This window comes from Mustela putorius, unplaced genomic scaffold (assembly GCF_011764305.1).
Source record: "Mustela putorius furo isolate JIRA1106 unplaced genomic scaffold, ASM1176430v1.1 tig00000460_pilon_pilon_pilon, whole genome shotgun sequence".
Lineage (NCBI taxonomy): Eukaryota > Metazoa > Chordata > Mammalia > Carnivora > Mustelidae > Mustela > Mustela putorius.
The window spans coordinates 1,669,624-1,683,649 of NW_025421389.1; the positions used below are offsets into that span (position 1 = coordinate 1,669,624).

A 14,026-nucleotide genomic window follows, 5' to 3' on the forward strand; every position below is an offset into this window, starting at 1 on the left:
GGAAACCAATCTCATTTACAATTATAACCAATACAAATTTAACAGAAAAAGTGAAAGATCTGTACTCTTAAAACTATAAAACATTGATGAAAGAAATTGAAGATGACAAAAGAAATACAAAAACTGTCCATGGTCATGGATTGAAAGAACAAATATTGTTAAAATAGCTATACTACCTAAAACAATCTACACATTTAATACAATTCCTATTGAAATACCATGAGGATTTTTCACAGAGCTAGAACAAAAATCTTAAAATTTGTGTGGAGCCAGTAAATTCCCAGATAACTAAGTCAACCTTGAAAAAGAAAATCAAAACTGGAGGCATCACTTTTCCAGACTTCATGCTCTATTGCAAAGCTGTAGTAATCAAAGCAGTATGGTACTGGCACAAGAACAGACACACAAGTCAGCAGAACAGGAGAGAAAACCCAGAAATAACCACCCAAATACATGGAAAACTAATCTTTGACAAAACAGGAGAAGACTACCTAGTGGGAAAGGAGAGTCTCTTCAACAGTGTTGAGAAAACTGAACAAGGATATGCAAAAAGAATTAAATTAGACCACTTTTTTTCAGCATACATAACAATAAACTAAAAATGAGCAAAGATCCAAATGTGAGGCCTAAACAAAAATCCTAGAAAAATAAACAGGCAGTAACCTCTTTGACATAAGCCATAGCAACTTCTTTCTAGATAAGTTTCCTGAGGCATGGGAAATAAAAGCAAAAAGATAAACTTTTAAACTACATAAAAAAAAAAAAAAAACAAAACAAACAAACAAACAAACAAAAAACCTCTGCACAGTGAAGGACACAATTAAGTAAACTAAAAGTCAATGCATTAAATGGGAGAAGATATTTGCAAATGATATTTCTGATAAAGGGTTAGTATCCAAAATATAGAAGAAACTGATACAACTCAACACATCAAAAATAAATAATTCAATTTTAAAAATGGTCAGAAGATATAAAGACATTTCTCCAAAGAAGACATCCAAATGGTCAACAGACTCATGGAGAGATATTCATCACTACTTACCACCAGGGAAATGCTAATCAAATCTGCAGTGAGATATAACCTCACCACTGTCAGAATGGCTAAAATCAACAACACAAGAAACAACAGGTGTTAGTGAGAAGAATAAAAAATGCTTGTGGTCTTTTAGTCAGTTTGCAAACTGGGGCAGACATTCTAAAAAACAGTTTGGAGGGTACTCAAATAACTGAAAATAGAACTACTCAATGATCCAGGGATTGTACTACTAGCATTTACTCAAAGAATACAATAACACTAATACAGAATGTTACATGCACACCTATGTTTATAGAAGGATTAATTACAATAGTTAAAATACAGAAGCATCCCAGTATCCATCAATTGATGAATGGATAAAAAAATACATGATTCTCACATGAGTGTGTGTGTGTGCATATGTGTGCATGCATACACACACATAGATAATGAAACATTCATGAAGCCATAAAAATGTAATTTTGCCATTTGCAAGGATATGGATAGAGTTAAAGAGTATAATGCTAAGTAGAATAAAGACAGAAAGTCAGATACCATATTATTTCATTCACATGTGGAATTTAAGAAGATAAACGAGCAAAGAGTAGTAAAAGAGATAAAGACAAACCAAGAAACAGACTCTTAATTATAGAGGAAAAAACTGATGGTTACCAGAGGGGAGAGGGATGAAGGAATGGATAAAATATGTGATGGGAATTAAAGAGTGAACTTGTAAAGAACAATTAATGCTGTTATGTAGGTGTTGAATCACTATATATACACCTGAAACTAATTTAATACTGTGTGTCAACTAACTGGAATTAAAATAAAACCAAAATATAGATGCAGTCTATAACTATCAAAATTTTGAACATATAAATAAAAAAAAAACTTTGAGAATGAAAATTAGGGGTAAAAACACCCAAAAATATGTCAGTACCTTAAACAAAATATTAGTAAGAAGATTAGAAAAAAAAATAAGTGAACAGTTATTTCCAAGTGGAATCCATCCCAATAACACAACAAATGTTAAACATTAAAGCAAAACTAGTCAAAAATGGTAATGTTTATTCTAGGAATGCAAGAATGGGTTAGAATTTTTGAAAGATGAATCAATATAATACATTTTAACATAGTTAAGATAAAAAGTTATAGCATAATATTTGGTGCAGAAAATAAATCTGACAGATTTCATGAGCACTATAGTATGAAAACTTCCAGCAACATAGGGCTAGAGGGAACTCAATCTCACAAATATTATCTACAAATATTACCTACAATAATATTCAATGATGTAGTAGTTCAGTACTTTCACCTGAGGTCTGAGGTCTGGAATAAGGCAAAGGTGTTTACTACCATTTTGCTTATTTGGACTTTGATGAAATTCATAGATAGTGTATTAAAGAAAAAGGAGGAGGAGGAGGGAAAGAGAAAGAAGAAGAAGGAGAAGAAGAAGAAGAAGGAGGAGAAGAAGAAGGAGGAGAAGGAGAGGATGGAGAAGAGGAATTTTATATATTAGAAAGGAAGAAGTACAGCTGTCTGTGTTTGGGAGTGATATAATTGTGTATAACAAATATATGAAATAATTTACAAGTGTAGGAGAGGTAAGAGGGTGGAGGAATAGGAGACCCTATTTCAACCAGTCCCCTGAATTGAGCTAGATATCTACCAGAGCACTCTGAACACCCATGAAATCCGACTGATATGTAAGAATATACACTTCTGGATCTCTATGGGGGCAGAGGCTTGTAAGTGGAAAGGTACAGAGGAGTTGAGAGTGCACAGACAGATATCAGTGGATAAACAGAAGGGGGAGGGAGCCATTCGAAGGTAATATCCCAGTGCAAAAGTGCCCTGCAGCTAGGGACAAGCAATAGCTTGGAGATGGTAGCTGAGAGATTGGAAGGAACTGATAACAGCTCTCTAACACAACAAAATGACTTAAGGGACAATTGCTGGGACCAAATAGCCACAGGGCCACAGTCCCACAGTCACAGGAAGGCTACAGCATCTGCCTGCCCACGTGGGCTTGGGTCAGCAGTTCCTTTCAGCTGGCAGCTGCTGTGGCCACCACAGTTGCCTCTGCTGCCTCCAGAGCTGCTTCAGTTGATGGCACCCATCTTAGGCTTGAGTCAGCAGTTCCAGGTAAGAATGGCAGCTGCTGGGAGCAGGCTTGCCTGGATGAGTATCACTCATGGTTTTGGTGGCACAGGGTACAGAGACAAGCGGGGAACCTCAGGTGACCACTGAAACTGTGGTTGGGGGTGCACGCCACCTGTAAGAGGCTGTGATGCTCAATGGAGTTTGCAGAGGGGGAATCTGTGTTTTGGACCATTCAGAGAGGAGCAGACTGTGGCTCCTCTCTGAAGTGGAGGTCTGTGTGCAGTCAGTTTACTTTGCTCTGACCCTCCAAAAAGTTGTGAAAGCCATCAGAGAACAAAAACCTCCAGAAAACAAAAGCCAATAAAACTGACCCCCTCAGAGTCCAGCTCCTTGATAATGGACAGGGCAATTCTGCCCAAGCAGGATTGACTGAAAAAAAAAAAAATGCAGCAAGTGCCTCCCCCAGAAGACCAGCTGAAAGAACAAGAGAGCAACAACCACAGGGTTCTCATAAAAGTGTAAAACCCCAGCACTAAGGGAAAACAATATACTAAGCTCCCAGTATTGCCTCACAGCCTGTGTATTTCTTAGATACAACTTCTCTCTCTCTCTTTTTTTTTTATTCATTCTCACAATTCTTGTTCTTTTATTTACTTTTTTTTTACCTACTTACCATTTCAACTGGATGTTTAATACAACATATTCCATTGTAACTTATTTAACTTGAACTATTTTCCACACATATACTTTTTTTTCTTTTTCTATTTCTTTTATATATACATAGATAAAAGCTTCAATGTAGTCATTTTTTCCCTATTCAATACTACCTCCACTTATAATTTCCCTGTATCTCTGGAAAGTTAAGTTCTCTTAAAAAGAGAACAAGATACACTCAGAAAGAACTGAAATACCCTTCTTTGACCACATTGAGGGATTATAACCGCCTTTCATCACCTCTTCCTTTATACTTTTTTTTTTAAAGATTTTATTTATTTATCTGACAGACAGAGATCACAAGTAGGCAGAGAGGCAGGCAGAGAGGGAGGAGGAAGCATGCTCCCTGCTGAGCAGAGAGCCCGATGCGGGGCTTGATCCCAGGACCCTGGGATCCTGACCTGAGCCAAAGGCAGAGGCTTTAACCCACTGAGCCACCCAGGCACCCCTCCTTTATACTTTTTGTGTTTTTTTGTTGTTGTTTTGTTTTGTTTTGTTGGTCTCTTTGTTTTGTTTTTGTACTTTATAAATCTTATCCTTGAGGTTTATTTTGGCTGGGTTTTTCTTTCTTACTTTCTTTCTTTCCTTTTTTTCTTTTCTTCTTTTTTTCTTTTGTAGGTCTTTCTGTGTGTTTTTGTTTTTACACTTTATAATCTTACTCATGGGGCTCATTTTGGTTATTTTTCTTTTTTCCTTTCCTTTTTTCTTTCTTTTTCATGGTGACTTCCAATTGTTCTGAAATTTTCCAGGGTGCACCTTGTCTGGATCATGGTTGATATTTTCAGCTATACATCACCTCACCTCCTTTCACCAGAATGACTAGTAGGAGGGGAACCCAATAGAGGAAAAATTCAGAGACTGTCACAGACCTATTCAGACCTCTGTCACAGAACTATTGGATATAGACATAAGCAGTATATCAGAAATAGAATTCACAGTAACAGTTATGTAGACAATGGCTAGGATGGAGAAAACCATTAGTGGTAACATAGAATCTCTAAGGCAGAAATGAGAGCTGATCTGGCAGAACTTAAAAGTGTTATCAAGGAGATCCAATCTAAACTAAATACTCTAACAGCTAGGGTTAATGAGACCAAAGATTGAATTAGGATCTAGAAGACAAACTGATAGAAAAGAAGGATCAGGAGAGGCCTAGAACAAACAGCTTAGAAGCCATGAAAATAGAATTATATAAATAAATGATGCCATGAAACATTCCAGTGTCAGAATTGTTGGGATCCCTGAGGGGTTGGAGGGAGAGAGAGAGAGTACTAGAAGATATAGTTGAGAAAATCCTAGCTGAAAATTTCCCTAACCTGGGGAATGGAACAAGTGTTCCTGTCCTAAAGGCAGAGAGGGAACCCCCCACCAAGATTCAGGAGGGCAGAAACACCTACCAGAATGTGATTGTGAAATTCGTGAATCATAAAACCAGATAAAATATATTAAGGATAGCTAGGGGAAGAGATTTCTTGGGTATGAAGAGGAACATCAGAATAACGTAAGACCTGTCCACAGAAACTTGTCAAGCCAGAAAGAGCTAGCAAGACACATTAAGGGCATAATAAGAACATGCAACCAAGAATACTTTTTCTGGCAAGGCTGACATTCAGAATGGATGGAGAGATAAAGAACTTCCAAGGCCAGCAAAGATTAAGACAATATGCGACCACCAAGCTGGCCCTACAAGAAATATTAAGTGGGGTTCTATAAAAGAAGAAAGAACTCAAGAGTGATATAGAACAGAAATTTATGAGACAATCTATAGAAACAAGGTCCTCACAGGTAATATGATGACAATAAATAATTATTACTATTAAATAATTAAATAATAATAATTATTAGGTAATTAAATTATTATTATTATTCAAAAATAATAATTTTAAAATAATCACTCTCAATGGAAATGACCTAAATGCACCCATAAAATGGCACGGGGTTGCAGATTGGATAAAAGACAGGACCCATCCATATGCTGTCTACAAAAGACATATTTGGAACATAAACATACATCCAGGGATGCCTGGGCGGCTCAGTCATTAGGCATCTGCCTTTGGCTGAGGTCATGGTCCCAGGGTCTTGGGATCAAGCCTCGTTTTGGGTTACTTGCTCATCAGGAGGCCTGATTCTCCCTTTCTCACTCTCCCTGCTTGTTTTCCCTCTCTCGCTATGTCTCTCTCTGTCAAATGAATAAACAAAATCTTAAGAAAAATAAAGATACATCCAAACTGAAAGTGAAGGGATGAAGAACCATCTTTCATGCCAACAGACTTCAAAAGAAAGCTGGGGTAGCAATTCTCATATTAGAGAAGCTTTATTTTAAGCTAAAGACTGTAATCAGAGATACAGAAAGATACTACATCATTCCTTTTTTTAAAATTAACTTATTAATTAATTAATTTGATAGAGAGAGATCACAAGTAGGCAGAGAGGCAGGCAGAGTGAGAGGGGGAAAGCAGGCTCACAACTGAGCAGAGAGCCCAATGCAGGGCTTGATCCCAGGACCCTGGGCTGAAGACAGAGGCTTTAACTCACTGAGCCACCCAGGTGCCCCAATACTACATCATTCTTAAAGGGTCTATCCACCAAGAAGGTCTAACAATTATAAATATTTGTGCCCTCAATAGGGGAACAGCCAACTACATAAGCTAACTATTAAAATGAAGAGATGTATTTATGAGAATACATTAAGTGTAGGGGATCTTAGCATGCCACATTCAGTAATAGACAGATAATCTAAGCAGAAAAATCAATAAAGAAACAAGAACTTTGAATGATACATTGGACAAGATGGACCTCATAGATACACACAGAACATTCTATTCTAAAACAACAGAACACTCATTCTACTTGAGTGCAAATGGAACTTTCTCCAGAATAGACCACATACTGGGTCCCAAATCAGTTTTCAACTCAAACCAAAAGACTGAGATTATTCCTTTCATAATCTCAGACCACAGTGCTTTGAAGCTGGAACTCAACCACAAGAAAAAGTTTGGAAGGAATTAAAACACTTGGAAGTTAAAGACCATCCTGCTTAAGAGGGATCAAAGAAGAAATCAAAGAAGAACTTAATTCATGGAAACCAATGAGAATGAAGACACATCGGTCCAAATCCTATGGGAAATGGAAGAGATGGTCCTAAGGGGGAAATACATAGCCATCCAAGCCTCACTTAAAAAAAAAAAAAATCCCCAATACACAAACTCTTTACACCTTAAAGAACTGGAGAATCAACAACAAATTAAGCCTACCTCATATACAAGAAGGGAAATAATTAAGATTAGAGCAGAGATCAATGAGTTAGAAACCAGAGATACAATAAAACATGTCAAAAAAACTAGAAGCTTGTTCTTTGAAAGAATTAATAAGATCAGTAAACCACTGATCAGATTAATCCAAAAGACAAGATAAAGGACCCAAATTAATAAAATTATCAATGAAAGGGGAGAGATCATGAATAACATAAAGAAAATAGAGCAATCATCATAAATTATTATCAACAGCTATATGTAAACAAGTTAAGCAACCTAGAAGAAATAGATACATTCCTGGAAACATAAAAACTTCCAAGAGTGAAAGGGGAAGAAATTGACAACCTGAATAGATCAATACTAATAATGAGATTAAAGTAGTGGTCAAAAACTTCCCCCAAAATGAGAGTACAGGGCTAGACAGATTCTCTGGGGGATTCTACCAAGCATTCAAATGAAAAATAATACTTATTCTCCTGAAGCTATTTCAAAAAATATAAACAGAAGGAAAAATTCCAGACTCTTGCTATGAGGCCAGCATTACCTTGATCCCCAAACCAGACAAAGACCTCATCAGAAAAGAGAATTTCAGACCAATATCCCCGATGAATATGGATACCAAGATTCTCAACAAGATCCTAGCTAATAGGATCCAACAGTACATTAAGAAGATTATCCACCATGACCAGATGGGATTTCTCCCTGGGATGCAAGGGTGGTTCAACATTCACAAATCAATCAATGTGATAGAACAAACCCATATAGAAGAGAAAAGAACCACATGGTCCTCTCAGTTAATGCCAAAAAAGCATTTGACAAAATACAGCATCTGTTCCTGATTGAAGGAACATTCCTGAACTTCGTGAAATCCATCTATGAAAAACCCACAGAGAATAACTTCCTCAAAGGGGAAAAGCTGAGAGTCTTCCCACTGAGCTCAGGAAAATGACAAAGATGCCCAATCTCACCACTATTGATCAACATAGTACTAGAAGACCTAGGAACAGCAACCAGAAAACAAAAAGAAATAAAAGTTGTTGAAATTGGCAAAGTAGAAGTCAAACTCTTTCTCTTCACAGTTGACATGATATGTTATGTGGAAAACCCAAAAGACTCGAACCCTAAATTACTAGAACTCATAAAGCAATGTAGTAATGTGACAAGATACAAAAGGAATGCACAGAAATCATTTTCTCTCTTATACGCTAAAAGTAAACAGTAGAAAGGGAAATTAAAGAATCAATTCCATTTACAATACTACCAAAAATCACAAGATACCTTGGAATAAACCTAACCAAAGAGGTAAAGAATCTATACTCGAGGAACTATAGACCATTCATGGAAAAAAAAAAAAAAAAAAGAATAAATTGACGAAGACACAAAAAGATGGAAAAACTTTCCATGTTCATGGATCAGGAGAAAAACATTGTTAAAATCTCTATGCTGCCCAGAATGATCTATACGTCCAATGCCATCCTGATCAAAATACCATTGGCATTTTTCAAAGTGCTGAAACAAACAATCCTAAAATTTGTATGGAACCAGAAAAGACCCAGAATCTCCAAGGAACTTCTGAAAAAGAAAACAAAGCTGGGGCATCATGTTGCATGATTTCAATCTATATTGCAAAGCTTTGATCACCAAGACAGCATGGCACTGGCATTAAAAAAAAGACACAGAGAGCAATGGAACAGAGTAGAAACCCCAGATATGGACCCTGAACTCTATGGTCAGATAATTTTCAACAAAGCAGGAAAATATATCCAGTAGAAAAAAGACAGTCCTTTCATTAAATGGTGCTGGGAAAATTAGACAGCTATGTATAGAAGAATGAAACTCGACCATTCTCTTACACCATACACAAAGATAAACTCAAAATAAATGAAAGATCTCATAGACAGTAACCTTTTGACATCGGCCACAGCAACTTCTTTCAAGATATCTATCCAAAGGCAAAGGAAACAAAAGCAAAAATGAACTTTTGGGACTTCATCAAGGTCAAAATCTTCTGCATTGCAAAGGAAACGGTCAACAAAACAAGGAGGCAACCCCCAGAATGGGAGAAGATATTCACAAATGACAGTACAAAAAAAAAGGGGGGGGCTGATATCCAACATCTCTAAAGAACTCCTCAAACTCAACACACATAAAACAAACAATCATGTCAAAAAAATGGGCAGAAGACATGAACAGACACTTCTCCAAAGAAGACATACAGATGCCTACAAGCACATGAAAAACATGTTTATCATCTTAAGCCATCAGGAAGATTCAAATCAAAACCACATTGAGATATCACCTTACACTAGTTAGAATGGCTAAAATTAGCAAGAAGAAACAACAAATTTTGGAGAGTATGTGAAAAAAGGGGAACCCTCCTACACTGTTGGTGGGAATGCAGTTTGGTGCAGTCACCTTGGAAAACAGTGTGGACAATCCTCAAGAAATTAAAAAAACAGAGCTACCTTGTGACACTGCAATTATACCACTAGATATTTACCACAGAGACACAGATATAGTGAAAAGAAGGGCCATCTGTACCCCAATGTTCATAGCAGCAATGTCCACAATTGTAAATCTATGGAAAAAGCTGAGATGACCTTCAACATCTGAATGTAGAAAGAAGATGTTGTCCATATATAGAATGGAACATTACTCAGCCATCAGAAAGAATGAATACCCAACTTTTTCACCAACATGGATGGGACTGGAAGAGATTATGCTGAATGAAATAAGTCAAGCAGAGAAAGTCAATTGTCATATGGTTTCACTTACTTGTGGAACATAAGGAATAACATGGAGAACATTAGGAGAAGGAAAGGAAAAGTGAAAGGGGGAAAATCAGAGGGAGAGTTGAACCATGAGAGACTGTGGACTTCGAGAAACAAATTGAGGGTTTTAGAGGGGAGGGGAGTGGGGAATGGGTGAACCAAGTAGTGGGTATTAAGGAGGGCACATATTGTAAGAAGGACTCGTGTTATACATAGAGAATGAATCTTGGAACACTAAATCAAAAACTAATGATGTATGGTGACTAACATAACACAATAAAAATAAATAAATAAATAAATGAATAAATAAACTCATCCCACTGTACACATTAAAAATGGAGAGTGTTGAATATCAATCATATTTAAATAAATTTGTTTTTAAGAAAAAATCTACAAGTAATGAATAGAATTAATTGGATTTAAAAATTTGATGAATCAAGTATCAGCATAGAAAGTTTAATTTTTTGTGTGATTTTTTTTAATTTTTTACTTTTTATAAACATATATTTTTAGTCCCCAGGGGTACAGGTCTGTGAATCACCAGGTTTACACACTTCACAGCACTCACCATAGCACATACCCTCCCCAATGTCCATAATCCCACCCCCTTCTCCCAAACCCCCTCCCCCAGCAACCCTCAGTTTGTTTTGTGAGATTAAGAGTCACTTATGGTTTATCTCCCTCCCATTCCCATCTTGTTTCATTTATTTTTCTCCTACCCACTTAAGCCCCCATGTTGCATCACCACTTCCTCATATCAGGGAGATCATATGATAGTTGTCTTTCTCTGCTTGACTTATTTCGCTAAGCATGATACGCTCTAGTTCCATCCATGTTGTCGCAAATGGCAAGATTTCATTTCTTTTGATGGCTGCATAGTATTCCCGTGGGTATATATACCACATCCTCTTGATCCATTCATCTGTTGATGGACATCTAGGTTCTTTCCATAGTTTGGCTATTGTGGACATTGCAGCTATAAACATTCAGGTGCACGTGCCCCTTTGGATCACTACGTTTGTATCTTTAGGGTAAATACCCAATAGTGCAATTGCTGGGTCATAAGACAGTTCTATTATCAACATTTTGAGGAAACTCCATGCTGTTTTCCAGAATGGTTGCACCAGCTTGCACTCCCACCAACAGTGTAGGAGGGTTCCCCTTTCTCCGCATCCTCGCCAGCATCTGTCATTTCCTGACTTGTTGATTTTAGACATTCTGACTGGTGTGAGGTGATATCTCATTGTGGTTTTGATTTGTATTTCCCTGATGCCGAGTGATATGGAGCACTTTTTCATGTGTCTGTTGGCCATCTGGATGTCTTCTTTGCAGAAAGGTCTGTTCATGTCCTCTGCCCATTTCTTGATTGGATTATTTGTTCTTTGGGTGTTGAGTTTGCTAAGTTCTTTATAGATTCTGGACACTAGTCCTTTATCTGATATGTCGTTTGCAAATATCTTCTCCCATTCTGTCAGTTGTCTTTTGATTTTGTTAACTGTTTCCTTTGCTGTGCAAAAGCTTTTGATCTTGACGAAATCCCAATAGTTCATTTTTGCCCTTGCTTCCCTTGCCTTTGACCTTGTTCCTAGGAAGATGTTGCTGCGGCTGAGGTCGAAGAGGTGGCTGCCTGTGTTCTCCTCAAGGATTTTGACGGATTCCTTTCGCACATTGAGGTCCTTCATCCATTTTGAGTCTATTTTTGTGTGTGTTGTAAGGAAATGGTCCAATTTCATTTTTCTGCATGTGGCTGTCCAATTTTCCCAGCACCATTTATTGAAGAGGCTATCTTTTTTCCATTGGACATTCTTTCCTGCTTTGTCGAAGATTAGTTGACCATAGAGTTGAGGGTCTATTTCTGGGCTCTCTATTCTGTTCCATTGATCTATGTGTCTGTTTTTGTGCCAGTACCATGCTGTCTTGATGATGACATCTTTGTAATAGAGCTTGAAGTCCGGAATTGTAATGCCACCAACGTTGGCTTTCATTTTCCATATAAATGGTTCCATATAAATTTTAGAATTATTTGTTCCATTTCTTTGAAAAAGATGGATGGTACTTTGATAGGAATTGCATTAAATGTGTAGATTGCTTTAGGTAGCATAGACATTTTCACAATATTTATTCTTCCAATCCAGGAGCATGGAATATTTTTCCATTTCTTTGTGTCTTCCTCAATTTCTTTCATGAGGACTTTATAGTTTTCTGAGTATAGATTCTGTGCCTCTTTGGTTAGGTTTATTCCTAGGTATCTTATACTGTTGGGTGCAATTGTAAATGGGATTGACTCCTTAATTTCTCTTTCTTCTGTCTTGCTGTTGGTGTAGAGAAATGCAACTGATTTCTGTGCATTGATTTTATATCCTGACACTTTACTGAATTCCTGTATAAGTTCTAGCAGTTTTGGAGTGGAGTCTTTTGGGTTTTCCACATATAGTATCATATCATCTGCGAAGAGTGATAATTTGACTTCTTCTTTGCCGATTTGGATGCCTTTAATTTCCTTTTGTTGTCTGATTGCTGAGGCTAGGACCTCTAGTACTATGTTGAATAGCAGTGGTGATAAGGGACATCCCTGCCGTGTTCCTGACCTTAGCAGAAAAGCTTTCAGTTTTTCTCCATTGAGAATGATATTTGCGGTGGGTTTTTCATAGATGGCTTTGATGATATTGAGGTATGTGCCCTCTATCCCTACACTTTGAAGAGTTTTGATCAGGAAGGGATGCTGTACTTTGTAATATGCTTTTTCAGCATCTATTGAGAGTATCATATGGTTCTTGTTCTTCCTTTTATTGATGTGTTTTATCACATTGACTGATTTGTGAATGTTGAACTAACCTTGCAGTCCTGGAATAAATCCCAACTGGTCATGGTGAATAATCCTTTTAATGTACTTTTGAATCCTATTGGCTAGTATTTTGTTGAGTATTTTCACATCTGTGTTCATCAAGGATATTGGTCTATAGCTCTCTTTTTTGATGGGATCCTTGTCTGGTTTGGGGATCAAGGTGATGCTGACCTCATAAAATGAGTTTGGAAGTTTTCCTTCCATTTCTATTTTCTGGAACAGTTTCAGGAGAATAGGAATTAGTTCTTCTTTAAATGTTTGGTAGAATTCTCCCGGGAAGCCATCTGGCCCTGGGCTTTTGTTTGTTTGGAGATTTTTAATGACTGTTTCAATCTCCTTACTGGTTATGGGTCTGTTCAGGCTTTCTATTTCTTCCTGGTTCAGTTGTGGTAGTTTATATGTCTCTAGGAATGCATCCATTTCTTCCAGATTGTCAAATTTATTGGCGTAGAGTTGCTCATAGTATGTTCTTATAATAGTTTGTATTTCTTTGGTGTTAGTTGTGATCTCTCCTCTTTCATTCATGATTTTATTTATTTGGGTCCTTTCTCTTTTCTTTTTGATAAGTCGGGCCAGAGGTTTATCAATTTTATTAATTCTTTCAAAGAACCAGCTCCTAGTTTCGTTGATTTGTTCTATTGTTTTTTTGGTTTCTATTTCATTGATTTCTGCTCTGATCTTTATGATTTTTCTTATTCTGCTGGGCTTAGGGTTTCTTTCTTGTTCTTTCTCCAGCTCCTTTAGGTGTAGGTTTAGGTTGTGTACCTGAGACCTTTCTTGTTTCTTGAGAAAGGCTTATACCGCTATATATTTTCCTCTGAGGACTACCTTTGTTGTGTCCCACAGATTTTGAACCGTTGTATTTTCATTATCATTTGTTTCCATGATTTTTTTCAATTCTTCTTTAATTTCCCGGTTGACCCATTCATTCTTTAGAAGGATGCTGTTTAGTCTCCATGTATTTGGGTTCTTTTCAAACTTCCTTTTGTGGTTGAGTTCTAGCTTTAGAGCATTGTGGTCTGAAAATATGCAGGGAATGATCCCAATCTTTTGATACCGGTTGAGTCCTGATTTAGGAACGAGGATGTGATCTATTCTGGAGAATGTTCCATGTGCACTAGAGAAGAATGTGTATTCTGTTGCTTTGGGATGAAATGTTCTGAATATATCTGTGATGTCCATCTGGTCCAGTGTGTCATTTAAGGCCTTTATTTCCTTGCTGATCTTTTGCTTGGATGATCTGTCCATTTCAGTGAGGGGAGTGTTAAAGTCCCCTACTATTATTGTATTATTGTTGATGTGTTTCTTTGATTTTGTTATTAAT

The 14,026-nt window shown here is 37.0% G+C and overlaps 1 pseudogene; it reads left to right on the forward strand.

The window, feature by feature from the left end:
• Nucleotides 1-2,899: 2,899 nt before the first annotated feature.
• Nucleotides 2,900-14,026, forward strand: part of LOC101672133 — a 72,875-nt pseudogene continuing 61,748 nt past the window's right edge.